We start from the raw sequence: 12,170 nt of genomic DNA, 5'->3' as shown, positions 1-12,170 counted from the left end.
TCGACCCCGCGGAAGACGCTCAGCGCCCCCCCCCCTTTCCCCCCCTAGCCCCCCCGGCCGCCCCCCCCCCCCACCCCCGGCCCGGGGCCCCCCCCCCCCCCCCCGACCCCACCACGTCCACCCCATTCATAATTCCCAGCCATGCTTCCTGACCGTTACTGGGAAAACACCCGACACACAACCTCCCATCTGCATTCCCGGCTCCCCCTCCCGTACGTGAGTGAGGGAACCAAATCTATGGAGCGCTGAGGCGGAGTCTCTCTGTCCGGGACAAGAACGTGCAGCCTGAGACACCTGCAGACGCAGCAGTGACGTGAATGGGAAGTCTGGGTGTATGGGCTCGCTCTCAGGGTTTTCTGCTGACCTTGGAACGCCGGGCTCCATTTCTTAAAACAGTTTTACACTGGCAAAGGCCTGGAAACTGTGAGCCTCTGGGGAAAGATGCCCGGAAAACCAGGGTTTATAAGGTGATGTAACTTCCCCATGGTCACAGCCAAGAAGCTGGAATTTATACCCAGACCCGTCTAGGGCTCTTGCACACCACTCACCAACAACAACTGAACAGCCACACAGGAAAATCAGAGAGAAACTACCACTGCCGTGCATTCTGTAGACGTTCTGACCCCGACATCATCTCTTTAACTAGCAAGAGAAATGCGCTAGGCGTCCCCCAGCCAGCTGACCACGTCGTGTTGGGGAAATTCAGGTTTGACGGCAAGGACCACCTCTTCTGAGCTCACATCCCTTCTTCTAGTCAAAATGAAGTAACTCCTGAAACTACGACCATGGGATTAGATTCATAAGCAAGGATGCTAGGATACTGCATACATGGGGTTTCCCAAATACCGGAGGAATCAAGGTTCAGTGGGACCCTTTCCACCGCTTATACCCCCAACATTCTCACTTACTGGAACAAAAGGGTCAAAATGCACAACACCCTGCCCATAAAATGACAGAATTCACCAGATTCAAGGATTCTGGGCAGTATGCTGAAGGTGTAAATGGCGGGGGGGTGGGGGGGGGTGGAGACAGATGACAGAAGGGACCCCTCAACCAGAGCATCACAGTCATCTGCTCTGCATACTGGGTGGTTGGAAAGAAAAAAATACACACACACACACACACGCACGCGCACACACACTTGAAGAGCAGTTTCCACTGCTAAAACCAAGACTGCAACCTTGCCAAAATTAGTAGGAAACACAGTACTGCAGAGAATGCCCACTTGTTTGTTAACTTTTTAAACGAAATACAAACAAGTTGTGGATGTCTGCCAGTTGGAAAGAGATCTTTTTGTTCTGCTCTTCTGCCCTTTCTGTATAAGCTCTTGTCCTCTCCCTCCTCATTCTCCTCTCTTGGTGTGCAGGTTAGGGGAACAAACCACAGGACCTGCCTCCATCATTAAAGCAGAACGCAACCCAGAGCTTGGAACGCTGACCGGGAACCTTCCAGAAAGCTTTCCTGAAAGCCCCTCCCCAGGGAGCACTGCTGCCGGCAGCACCACGCTCGGGCTCCAGGGCCCACACTCGACCCCGAAAGCGATGGCAAAAACATTTCCAGCGCCTTCTGAGGGCCTTTTCTAAGTTCTACAGGAAACCAAACGAAAAATAAAGCGAAGGAGTATAACCGTTCATCTCAAAAACCACATGCTTCTGATCTTCCCAGAGCTATTTGGCTCCCAGGGCCCCAGCCCCATTCCGCCTCCCCGCCGAGCACCACCCTCCACTAGAGCACCATCTCAGGAGCATCACACTTCCCACGTTAGAGACCAGGGGACCCCCAGCTGGTAACCCCACGACCCAGCCAGCATTCTCACTGGGCACCAGTTTCTGACCCGAGAGACACCCCACAAGAAGGTGGGGGACGGACATGCTAAAGCAGCTCATCCGCAGGTGAGACCCCACCCCCATTATGGACTCAACAGCGAATCTCTCAATGTTACAACCGTGGCCCCCACAAAAGGCACCAAATACCGGGGTCTTACGTGAGAAGCCAGCAACCTCTGAAACCCCTCACCGAGGACACCGATGTCAGAGCCTCTCAGCCTCCCCCGTCCCTCTCTCCTTCCAGTGGCCACCCCAGCTGCAGCCGGAGGAACACACGCCTTTGAGCAGAATCGCCGAATTCCATAAATGCCGCCCTTTCTTCTCCTCCCCCTCCGAGAGCAGGGGGTGTCCCACAATGGACAGAATATTTCATTCACGCTCTGTCTGAAGAGCAATTTTTTCCACAGGGAAGCAACGAAGTGGTTAAAATTCTCAACCCGACGAGGGGGCCTGTTCAGGGCAATCTGAAATCACAAATGACAAAGCTGGGGTCTGTCTCATACAGGTTTGGAGTCACAAAATCAGCAAGCTCAGAAATGTAACTCTTCCTTCGCCGGCATCACTGTTCCTGGCATCACCCGCTTACACTGTAGGGCACGCGTGTGATCACTACAAACTGGAATCGATACACACGCAAAGTGCAACATCACGGTGGCCATTTACATGACGGCTGCCACATAATCTAAATCACCTGCAAACTGTAAATGTCTGATTCCTCCCGCACTCTTTTCTAGCAATCTACAAAGAACGGCACAGACCTAGGGCCTCATGCCCTGGGAGCAAGCTAGCTCTGGCCGAGGCCTGAAACCATGTTTTCTGCAAAGAATGCTTGTGGTTCTGCTTTTAATTAAAAATAAATAAATAAATAAACTTAACTTAATTTAAGAAAAGGTTTATTTTCCTTTGCTGACCCTCAGAATTTAAAAAAGTCTTTCAGAAGCCTTAGGGTGCTTCGGTGAAGCTGAGGGTAAGCAAGGAAATATTCCGCTCATACTTGGGCAGGAGCTTGGAAAGTGGACATTGTGGCAGAGGCACCAGCTCTAACCAGCCACGAGGCTGACAGAACTCGGGGAAACCTCGCCCGCACGTTGGTCAGCTCACCTGTCATCGTGTGCCCTCAGCCCCACCAGCTCTGCTCCCTGCCCGAGTCACAGACACAGCTCCAAGAATTCCCTTGCTCCCAGACACTCGAAGAGACAAGGGACGGCGTAGGAGGGCACGAGGGAGAGACACAAGGACACAGAGGAGGAGAGGGGTTGCTGGCTCCACAGAGAGGGTCCCTCCCTAACCTGCAGGAATCCACAGTGCATTCACAGTTGCTGGTTTTCCACACTCGGCAAACAAGCAGGCATCTCTGCAGGACCGGGCTTCCCATTCTCTGTAGCTCCACCTCAAGACCGAAACGAGAAGGGCCCCAAGATGGTCAGTGGTTTTAAGAACAAGAGTAAGAGATGGGGCGCCTGGGTGGCTCTCTTCCGCTCAGGTCGTAGTCCCAGGGTCCTGGGATCGAGCCCCGCATCGGGCTCCCTGCTCCGCGGGAAGCCTGCTTCTCCCTCTCCCACTCCCCCTGCTTGTGTTCCTGCTCTCGCTGTCTCTGTCAAATAAATAAATAAAATCTTAAAAAAAAAAAGAACAAGAGTAAGGGACTTTCTAAGCTTCGGAAGTCTATGAATCTGACTTCCTCCAAAGGTTACAGAGCAATCACAAGTCAATGCTTTTAAGGAGAAAGCAGTCTCTGGTTTTGCCCGCAGCCCTCCCTGGAGAGGAGAAGTGAGCGTCTTGGGGAAGCTTCCACAGGGGTCAGCACGGAGGCCAAGAGGCCCTTCCCTTCGTCTGGGGGGGGTGCGGGGGGGGGTGGTGAGGTCAGCAGGGACAGAAGGGCTGTTACCGCCCCGAGCCCAGAGCCGCAGGTCCCCTGACGCTGCTATCTTGTCGCCCCCAGGGCCAGGAGCCAGGAGCCACCAGCGGGTTATCAGGCGGTGCCATTCACTGCTGGGGGGTGGAGGGGGAGTGCTCCACAGAGGACACGTCCAACACGCAGGGAGGACACAAAGCAGCCACGTGTCACCACAGGGCCACATCGTGAAATAATCCCAGGTCATCAGCCTCTCTTAAAAGAACCACACTGCCCTCCTAAAAACTGCTTAATTTCGCTAGACACCTGCTCTCAGAATTCAGGTTCCCTTTTTACCAGAGTTTTTGAGGCCCCTCTGACGATCTGAGCGTGAGGGTTCTGTTGAAGCATTTACTAGGGATTGCAATCACAAATACAGCCTAACTCTCCAGGCCGTGTTTCTGTCCAGCCTGTCTGTCCCACGGGAGCACCCTTTGTGGGTGGTCAAGGACAAACGGCATTAAAGCCTATTATTCCGCTTTCTATGTAAGAAGGCTTAATGTGTCAGCTGCATTTTAATCTAAGGATTATGCACTTACGCTCGGAAAATTCCTTTTAGAAACATCAACAAAGATCTTTTCTTTTTTAAGGATTCTTATTTTTTGTCTCAAAGCCTATTTATTTATAAATTGACTGGTACTTTATATCTGAGATGAAAGCCTTTCACTAAGAGAGGAGGCAGCTAGGGCGCCTGGGTGGCTCAGTTGGTTAAGCGACTGCCTTCGGCTCAGGTCATGATCCTGGAGTCCCTGGATCGAGTCCCGCATCGGGCTCCCTGCTCGGCAGGGAGTCTGCTTTTCCCTCTGACCCTCCCCCTTCTCATGTACTCGCTCTCTCTCATTCTCTCTCAAATAAATAAATAAAATCTTATTAAAAAAAAAAAAAAAGAGAGAGGAGGCAGCTACTGCAGAGTTACCAGGAAAGCCGGGGTCTCTGCTGAGACCATCTAAATATACATCACGCCTTAAAAATAAGAGAACGCCAGGGAAGGCTCGCCGCTCCCGGCTGGTGAGCAAACACCAACCCTACCAGCCCTGCCCTGGAGTTCGGTAAGACTCCACAAAGACTTCCTGTTAAAGACAGAGAAATGAACACACAGTCCGTCTGCCTCCTAAAACCCCCAAACAAGAACAATTAATGCTTTTAAAAGCATAAAGCCACAGGGACAGAGACAATAGGAGAGGTTAAAAGTTTAGACGGTTCAGAGCTAGAAGGCAAATAGATGTTGGCAACAGACTTGGCAGACGCAAGAGCCCAAATCTTCCCACTGGGGAAGCCTCGTTCTCAAGCAAGAGCAGACACTCAAGGATCACCAGGCACACAGAGCAAGTATCTAACATGAAAGCCAGAAATGGGAGGGGCAAGAAAGCAACATAACAGAAATTAAACTATGCAAGGGGGGAAAGAAAAAAAGCTTCAAAAAGAAGGAAAAACTAGGGCGCCTGGGTGGCTCAGTTGGTTAAGCGACTGCCTTCGGCTCAGGTCATGATCCTGGAGTCCCTGGATCGAGTCCCGCATCGGGCTCCCTGCTCGGCAGGGAGTCTGCTTCTCCCTCTGACCCTCCCCCATCTCATGTGCTCTCTCTCTCTCTCTCTCTCATTCTCTCTGTCTCAAATAAATAAATAAAATCTTTAAAAAAAAAAAAAAAAAAAAAAAAGAAAGGAAAAAATATAGGATTAATCCCCTCAGAGAACTAAGAGAAAATACTCTGTCCTGAAATCACAAGATTCTGCAAAACAGAAGCATCCAGAGAACAGCCACCAGGAGAAACAGAGTGGTCAGAAAATAAAACCAGAAAACATGAAAACGTTAACGGAAGATGAGAAAGTGAAGTTGAGAAAATACTCCGTGAAAAAAAATGGGAGCAAAACCAAGGTAGCTGCAGGACAGGTGAGCCCGCACTGATGGGAACATCGGAGGGAAAGAACAGAGAAGAGGAGGGGAGATCATTAATGACTTGGAGAGAATTTCTAAAAACAAAGGACATGAGTTTCCAGCCTGAGGGTGCCCATGGGGATCTCAGCACAATAAATGAAAAGAGACCCTCCCACCAAGGAATGTTCTCAGGACATTTCAGAACACTGAAGATAAAGAGAAGAACGAAGAGTCCCAGAGAAAAGGAAAAGTCAGCCCGACAAGGGGCCGGGCATCAGGTGTGAGGCTTCTCTCCATCTGCACCGGAAGCCAGAGGACAAGGAGCCAGCCCTCCCCGCTCTGGGGTTTGCAGACGTCCAAGTGGGACTTCCACACCCAGCCAGACTGTCAACTAAATACGAACGTGACGAACAACTCCAAAGTCTTACCTGTCACATGTAATTTGTTAGGAAGGTTCCAGAAGATGTGGTCCGCCACAACAAGGGAGTAAATGGAGAAAAGAGAGAACATGAAGTGAGGGAAAGAGAGAACATGAAGTGAGGGAAACAGAGAAGCCAGTCCAGGAGAAGGATCCAAGAAACCCCAGAGCGGTGTTGAAGGAAGAGCCCGTGTGGAGCTGTGGTGCCCAGCAGGCCTGAAGGGGCAGCTGTCTGGATCTCACTGGGCACCAGCCTCCAGCACTGACTCTGTCCACAAAATAAAACTGAAATACCTCAAGTCTTAAGATATTGGGAGCAGATTCACATTCACAAATTAGTGATCAGTACACACATTTTTTAAAACAAAACAATTTATATGAGGGCGCCTGGGTGGCTCCATCAGTTGAGCATCCAACTCTTGGTTTCGGCTCAAGTCATGATCTCAGGGTCATGAGACCGAGCCCCGCGCTGGGCTCCATGCTCAGTGGACAGTCTGCTTGAGATTTTCTCCCTCCTTCTGCCCCTCCCCCTGCTCTCTCTCTCCCTCTCTAAAATTAAAAAAAAAAAGAAATTTAATTTAAAAACACAAGACAGTGATTAAATCCAAGAAAAAATCTATGTGCAGGAAAGTTCAAGTAATCCATGTATACTACACAGTAGCCTCGCCTCACCTGCGGGGGACGCGTTCCAAGACCCCAGCAGGTACCTGAAAGCTCAGACGGCACCGAACCCTAGACACCCCATGTGTTCTCCCACACACACATACCTAGGATAAGGTGTAATTTCTAAATCAGGCACAGTAAGAGATTAACAACAAGAACTCATGCTAAAATGGAACAATTGTAACAACAGACTGTAATGAAAGTTAAGTGAGTGTGCTTTCTCTCTCTTTCTCTCAAAATACCTTGCTGTGCCGCACCCAGATTTCTGGTGATGGTGCGAGATGGTAAAATGCCCGCGGGATGAGATGAAGTGAGGGGGTGATGCAGGTGCTGTGGCCAGGTGTTAGGTGACGACTGACCCTGACCTCTCAAAGGAGGATCATCTGCTTCTGGACCACGGCTGACTGCAGATACAGGGGCCTACCGTGAGCGCATCCGTGACTCCTGCCCATGTGGCAGAAGATAAATAAACACCAAACAAGAGAGGGGGTGGGGGGGAGAGCATCAGCATAAAGGGGACACGAGGTGCTGTGGGACTACATAACCTTTTAAGAACCAAGCTGGTACAATTTCAGTAAAAACAAACACGAACCCAAAAAAGAGAGGAGTGGTCTAGCGTGCACTTAGTATGTGAACCTTGTACCACCTGCTGACTTACAAAATACTTTCCCATGTGTCTAATCCCTTTTACCAAACTCCACAAGTCAGGTTGAAGGGAGTCAAGTAACTTGACCAAAGCGACACAGAGGGACAAGGTGGCAGAGACGGGCGCAGAAAGGGCACACGCACAGGTGTGTTCACAGTTTATGGTTCAGCTGCTGTGAATGGCGTGGGTGAGGATCTAGAGGGGGATGAGCCGGTCAGATTTTGGACCTCAGTGGCTCTCAAACTTGACTGTGCCCAAGAATCGTCTGGTGCTCCATTTACATGAGGTGTCCTGAGTAGTCGAAGTCACAGAAAAAGTAGAATGGTGTCACCAGGGGCGAGGGGAGGAGGGTGGATGGGTACAGTTTCAGCTCTGCAAGATGAAGCCTTCTGGGGATCTGTCCAAAGTGAATAAACTTAACAATACTGAACTGTATGCTCAAAGTGGTCAAGAGAGTAACTTTGATGTTATATGTCTGATTCAATTAAAACAGAAGCAGCATCGGGGCGCCTGGGTGGCTCAGTCGTTAAGCGTCTGCCTTTGACTCGGGTCGTGATCCCAGGGTTCTGGGATCGAGACCCGCATCAGGCTCCCTGCTCAGCGGGAAGCCTGCTTCTCCCTCTCACACTCCCCCTGCTTGTGTTCCCTCTCTTGCTGTCTCTCTCTCTGTCAAACAAATAAATAAAATCTTTTAAAAAGATTTTTAAAAAGTAAAATAAAATAAAATAAAAATAAATAAAACAGAAACAGCATCACCTGGAAGGCTCATTAAAACACGGTTCGCTAGACCTCACCCGCAGGACCCTGATCCAGTAGGTTTGCCTGGGACTTAAGAATGTCTACCCCTGGGCGCCTGGGTGGCTCAGTGGATTAAGCTTCTGCCTTCGGCTCAGGTCATGATCCCAGGGTCCTGGGATCGAGCCCCACGTCGGGCTCCCTGCTCAGTGGAGAGTCTGCTTGTCCCTCTGCCTCTGCCCCTACCCCCCTACTCATGCTCTCTCTCTCAAATAAATAAATAAAATTAAAAAAAAAAAAAAAAAAAAGAATGTCTACCCCCTGACATGTGACTAGGCCACGCTGATGTCCCTGTTCTGGGAACCAATTTTAAGAATCACTGTTCTGCTTCAAGGGTTCTAAGACCCTAGCCGGAGAAAATAAGAGCACAGGAGGAGAAGGCTGGGGGAGGTTATGGACCTGGACATGGCACACTTTGAAAGTCCTCAGGAGACTCCGTCCCCCAAGCAGCTGGAGCGCCGCTGGCTGGCCCGGCCCCTACCCACGGCGGCAGACTGTGTGTGAGTGGTACAAGCAAGCCTGCAGTCACTCCACCACGCACAGGCTTGGCCACAGTGGGGTCACGGCATTGTTGAGAATACTAAGTAGGATAATCATCACAAGAATCTTCCGTTGCTGACATTCAGGAAACAGGGCTGACCAGGATTTCCACCTATAAAAAGGGGTCAAGTTAAGACAGTGAAGAAACTGGGGTGCCTGGGTGGCTCCGTCGTTAAGCGTCTGCCTTTGGCTCAGGTCATGATCCCAGGGTCCTGGGATCGAGCCCCACATCAGGCTCCCTGCTTGGCAGGAAGCCTGCTTCTCCCTCTCCCACTCCCCCTGCTTGTGTTCCTGCTCTTGCTATCTCTCTCTCTCTAATAAATAAAATATTTAAAAAAAAAAAGTGAGGTGGCGCCTGGGTGGCTCAGTCGTTAAGCGTCTGCCTTCGGCTCAGGTCATGATCCCAGGGTCCTGGGATCGAGCCCCGCATTGGGCTCCCCGCTCTGTGGGAAGCCTGCTTCTCCCTCTCCCACTCCCCCTGCTTGTGTTCTCTCTCTCGCTGTATATCTCTCTCTGTCAAATAAATAAACAAAATCTTTAAAAAAAAAAAAAAAGTGAATAAACTACTAATATTTAATCCCAGACTACTTAGCACGGCAAAAAGCTCCCAAGGAACTGAGAACAAAGTAAGTAGGATTAAATCTCAGAACCTATTATGATTCCCACAAGCATTTGGCAAACCAAGGGTCGTTTCTACAGAATTAGCAGCTAATCCCTTTATTCTCTGAACAGGGTTGGGTTCTTTGGACTGTAAGTGTCATTGTAAAACCAGGTGTTGGAATCAATACTCAAAACAGCACCTCCTTCGTGTAAAGAGACAACAGAAGGCAGCGTGTTCAGACACAGGAGGTAACGGAGGGCTTGAAGCTTTAATTCCCAAAGACATCCACATGGTAAACAACTTCTTGTCAACAGAAACCCGAACTGAAGACAAAGGCGCAGTTCAGACAGATCTGTTCATTCAAGAAATATCTGAGCGCCTCCCACATGCCGGGCGGCGAGCAGCAGGGTGGGCACAGGCCAAGGCCGCTGCGGGGCCAAACGCGTGGGTCTGGCCACGAAGCCAGCTCTGGAAATTTTGAGCAGCACCGTGTTTCTCCAAAAGCCCCTACAGGGAGCCCCCAAACTGCAGGCCCCACCATGTATTCCCTTGCATGGACAGCTGCATCTTTGGGGTGTATTACAGATTACCCACAGCGATACTCCTAAGTTTCCAGTGTCTTGAGTCCACAGTACAAAGAAATCGCTGTCTTTGTCCTCAGAAAGCAGCATGACCCTCCTCAGACGTCTGGGTCATAGCGAGGTCTGAGTACCCAGGGCAAGCCTCCTTCAAGAAGTCAATCTGAATAATTTCTCCACAAGACATTCTCAACACTGTGGGACGATATTCTTTTTTTTTTTTTTTTTTTAAGATTTTGTTTATTTATTTGACAGAGAGATAGAGAGAGAGCACAAGTAGGTAGAGCTGCAGGCAGAGGGAGAAGGAGAAGCAGGCTCTCCGCTGAACGGGGAGCCCGATGCGGGGCTCGATCCCAGGACCCCGGAATCATGACCTGAGCCGAAGGCAGCCGCTTAACCAACTGAGCCACCCAGGCGCCCCTGTGGGACGATATTCTTAATGAAGAAACTGGTGAGGCAGCATTCTGGGGTGGCCCAAGCCTCTCCCCAACAGAAGCCATGTCTTCACCCCAGGCTGCAGGGTCAAGTCACCTCCTGGCCACAGAAATCTTAGCTTCCTTGGAGATCCTAACGCTGGATCTCATTAAACAATCAGCCAACATTTCCAGGGTGAGTGCCAACCCTGGATATGGCTGACTCTCCCGAGCATGTTGCCCGCCACCATGGAACACCGGGAGCATGGATTTCCTCGTCGTGATGCTCCCAAAACATGCCTGGGGGCACTCGGTGTAGGGGAACCCGAAGACCAAACTGCACATGAGCACATTAGCAATGCTTCCTGCACACTTAGGTACGTCCAAACAGCAGGCTACTGTTCTGGAACCAAGGAGAATTTCCCTCTCTGCTCCCTGGACTTATTATTACTCCAAACGCCCCCATAATCCTTACAAAGACCAGCATGGGCACAAGAAGTCAGGAGACCTGACAGCAGGTGTCACCCTTACAGGTCACATGACTCTGGACTTCGGTGCCTCACCCGTCACATGAAGACACTCTGCTGGCGGGCCTGTTTTGAAGATTCACAAGTGATAGACTAGCATGTATCAGGCACTGTTCTAAGTGCCCAGCACATATCCATTATTCAGCCCTTCCCAGAGCCCTCGCGGGTGGATACCTTCAACCCCGTGGCACGGTTCAGGAGACTGGGGCACACAAGAGGTTAAGTAATGTGTCAAAATCGTCTGTGGCTAATAACCGAACCCACGCAACCTGGCCCCAGCATCCGGGTTCTTAATCACTTCTTTATCCCGCCTTCCTGATGCTCCTCTCAGGTCTCACAAGAGAACACACCTAAAAATGCTTTGCAGGGGCGCGAGGTGGCTCAGTCATTGAGTGTCTGCCTTCCGCTCAGGTCATGATCCCAGGGTCCTGGGATCGAGCCCCGCATCGGGCTCCCTGCTCAGAGGGAGGCCTGCTTCTCCCTCTCCCACTGCCCCTGCTTGTGTTCCTTCTCTCGCTGTGTCTCTCTCTGTCAAATAAATAAATAAAATCTTTAAAAAAAATAATTTGCAAACATAAAAAGATGCATTTATTACTATTATTATTATTACTATGCCAGCACCCACCAAGCCTGCAGGAAACCAGGCCGATTTCTGGAGGGAAGCATCCCGCACTGCCCTGACTCAGGGCTTCATCCTCAGCTGAACCAACATGCTGACCTCAGGCTCTCAGCACAAAGTGCACAACCCCATCAGGACAGGCCCTTGGCCCGGTCCCGGAGGATCCCTGAACAGTGTGGACCTGAAGCTGCCGGGGGGCCACCGTCTGCAGCCCGAGAAGGCACCCACCGAGGACCCTATGACATCATGTAGCTCCTGTGACAAGCCCTTCCTGAAGTGAGATCTGCCGCCGGCTATCAGCTAGCTACCCGAGTCAACAATGCTTCTTTCACTGACAGACACTTTGCTTTTCCGTCACTTGCAACCAAGAGAATCATGCTGATACTCTTTCTAAACCACAACTCGCTCTACCACGTGGTCCTCGTGTGCACATTAGTACTGACGACCCCTCTCCAGACGCAAAACCAGAGCCTGAGGAAGTCAACCTTAATGAGCTGGCCTTGACAAATTAAACGCCCCTGAGGCTGGAGTTCTGGGCGAAAGGGCTCCCTCTTAGAAGGATAGAAGATCTAGTTTTTCTAATGCCACAGATCAGGTGCTTTGGCCTCTCCTCAAATTTGTTTCAGAACACCTTCTTCTTACCCAAAGCAGTGAAGCCTACGGTTTCCAGTTTCGTGAGGAAAACAATGGTCGGTCTTCTCAACTCTCCTTTTTCTTTTTCTTTTTTTTTTTTTTTAATTTTTTTATTGTTATGTTAATCCCCATACATTACATC

The 12,170-nt window shown here is 50.4% G+C and overlaps 1 protein-coding gene across 14 annotated transcripts in view; it reads right to left on the bottom strand.

Moving 5' to 3' along the window:
• SGMS1 (sphingomyelin synthase 1) overlaps nt 1–12,170 on the bottom strand; it is a 271,961-nt gene that overhangs the window by 225,033 nt on the left and 34,758 nt on the right. For 2 of the 14 annotated variants that reach the window (XM_032430258.1, XM_032430261.1), the window contains exon 1: nt 1,985–3,302. The exons of 11 other annotated variants lie outside the window; for them this stretch is intronic. The gene's annotated coding sequence lies outside the window, so the exon portion shown is untranslated. Of the gene's footprint in view, nt 1–1,984; nt 3,303–12,170 lie in introns of those variants that run through there. One more of the 14 variants, XM_032430260.1, reaches the window with a different exon arrangement.

The sequence above is a fragment of the Phoca vitulina genome, unplaced genomic scaffold (assembly GCF_004348235.1).
Source record: "Phoca vitulina isolate PV1807 unplaced genomic scaffold, GSC_HSeal_1.0 scaffold43, whole genome shotgun sequence".
Taxonomy (NCBI): domain Eukaryota; kingdom Metazoa; phylum Chordata; class Mammalia; order Carnivora; family Phocidae; genus Phoca; species Phoca vitulina.
This window is presented reverse-complemented; position numbering and strand designations above follow the sequence as displayed.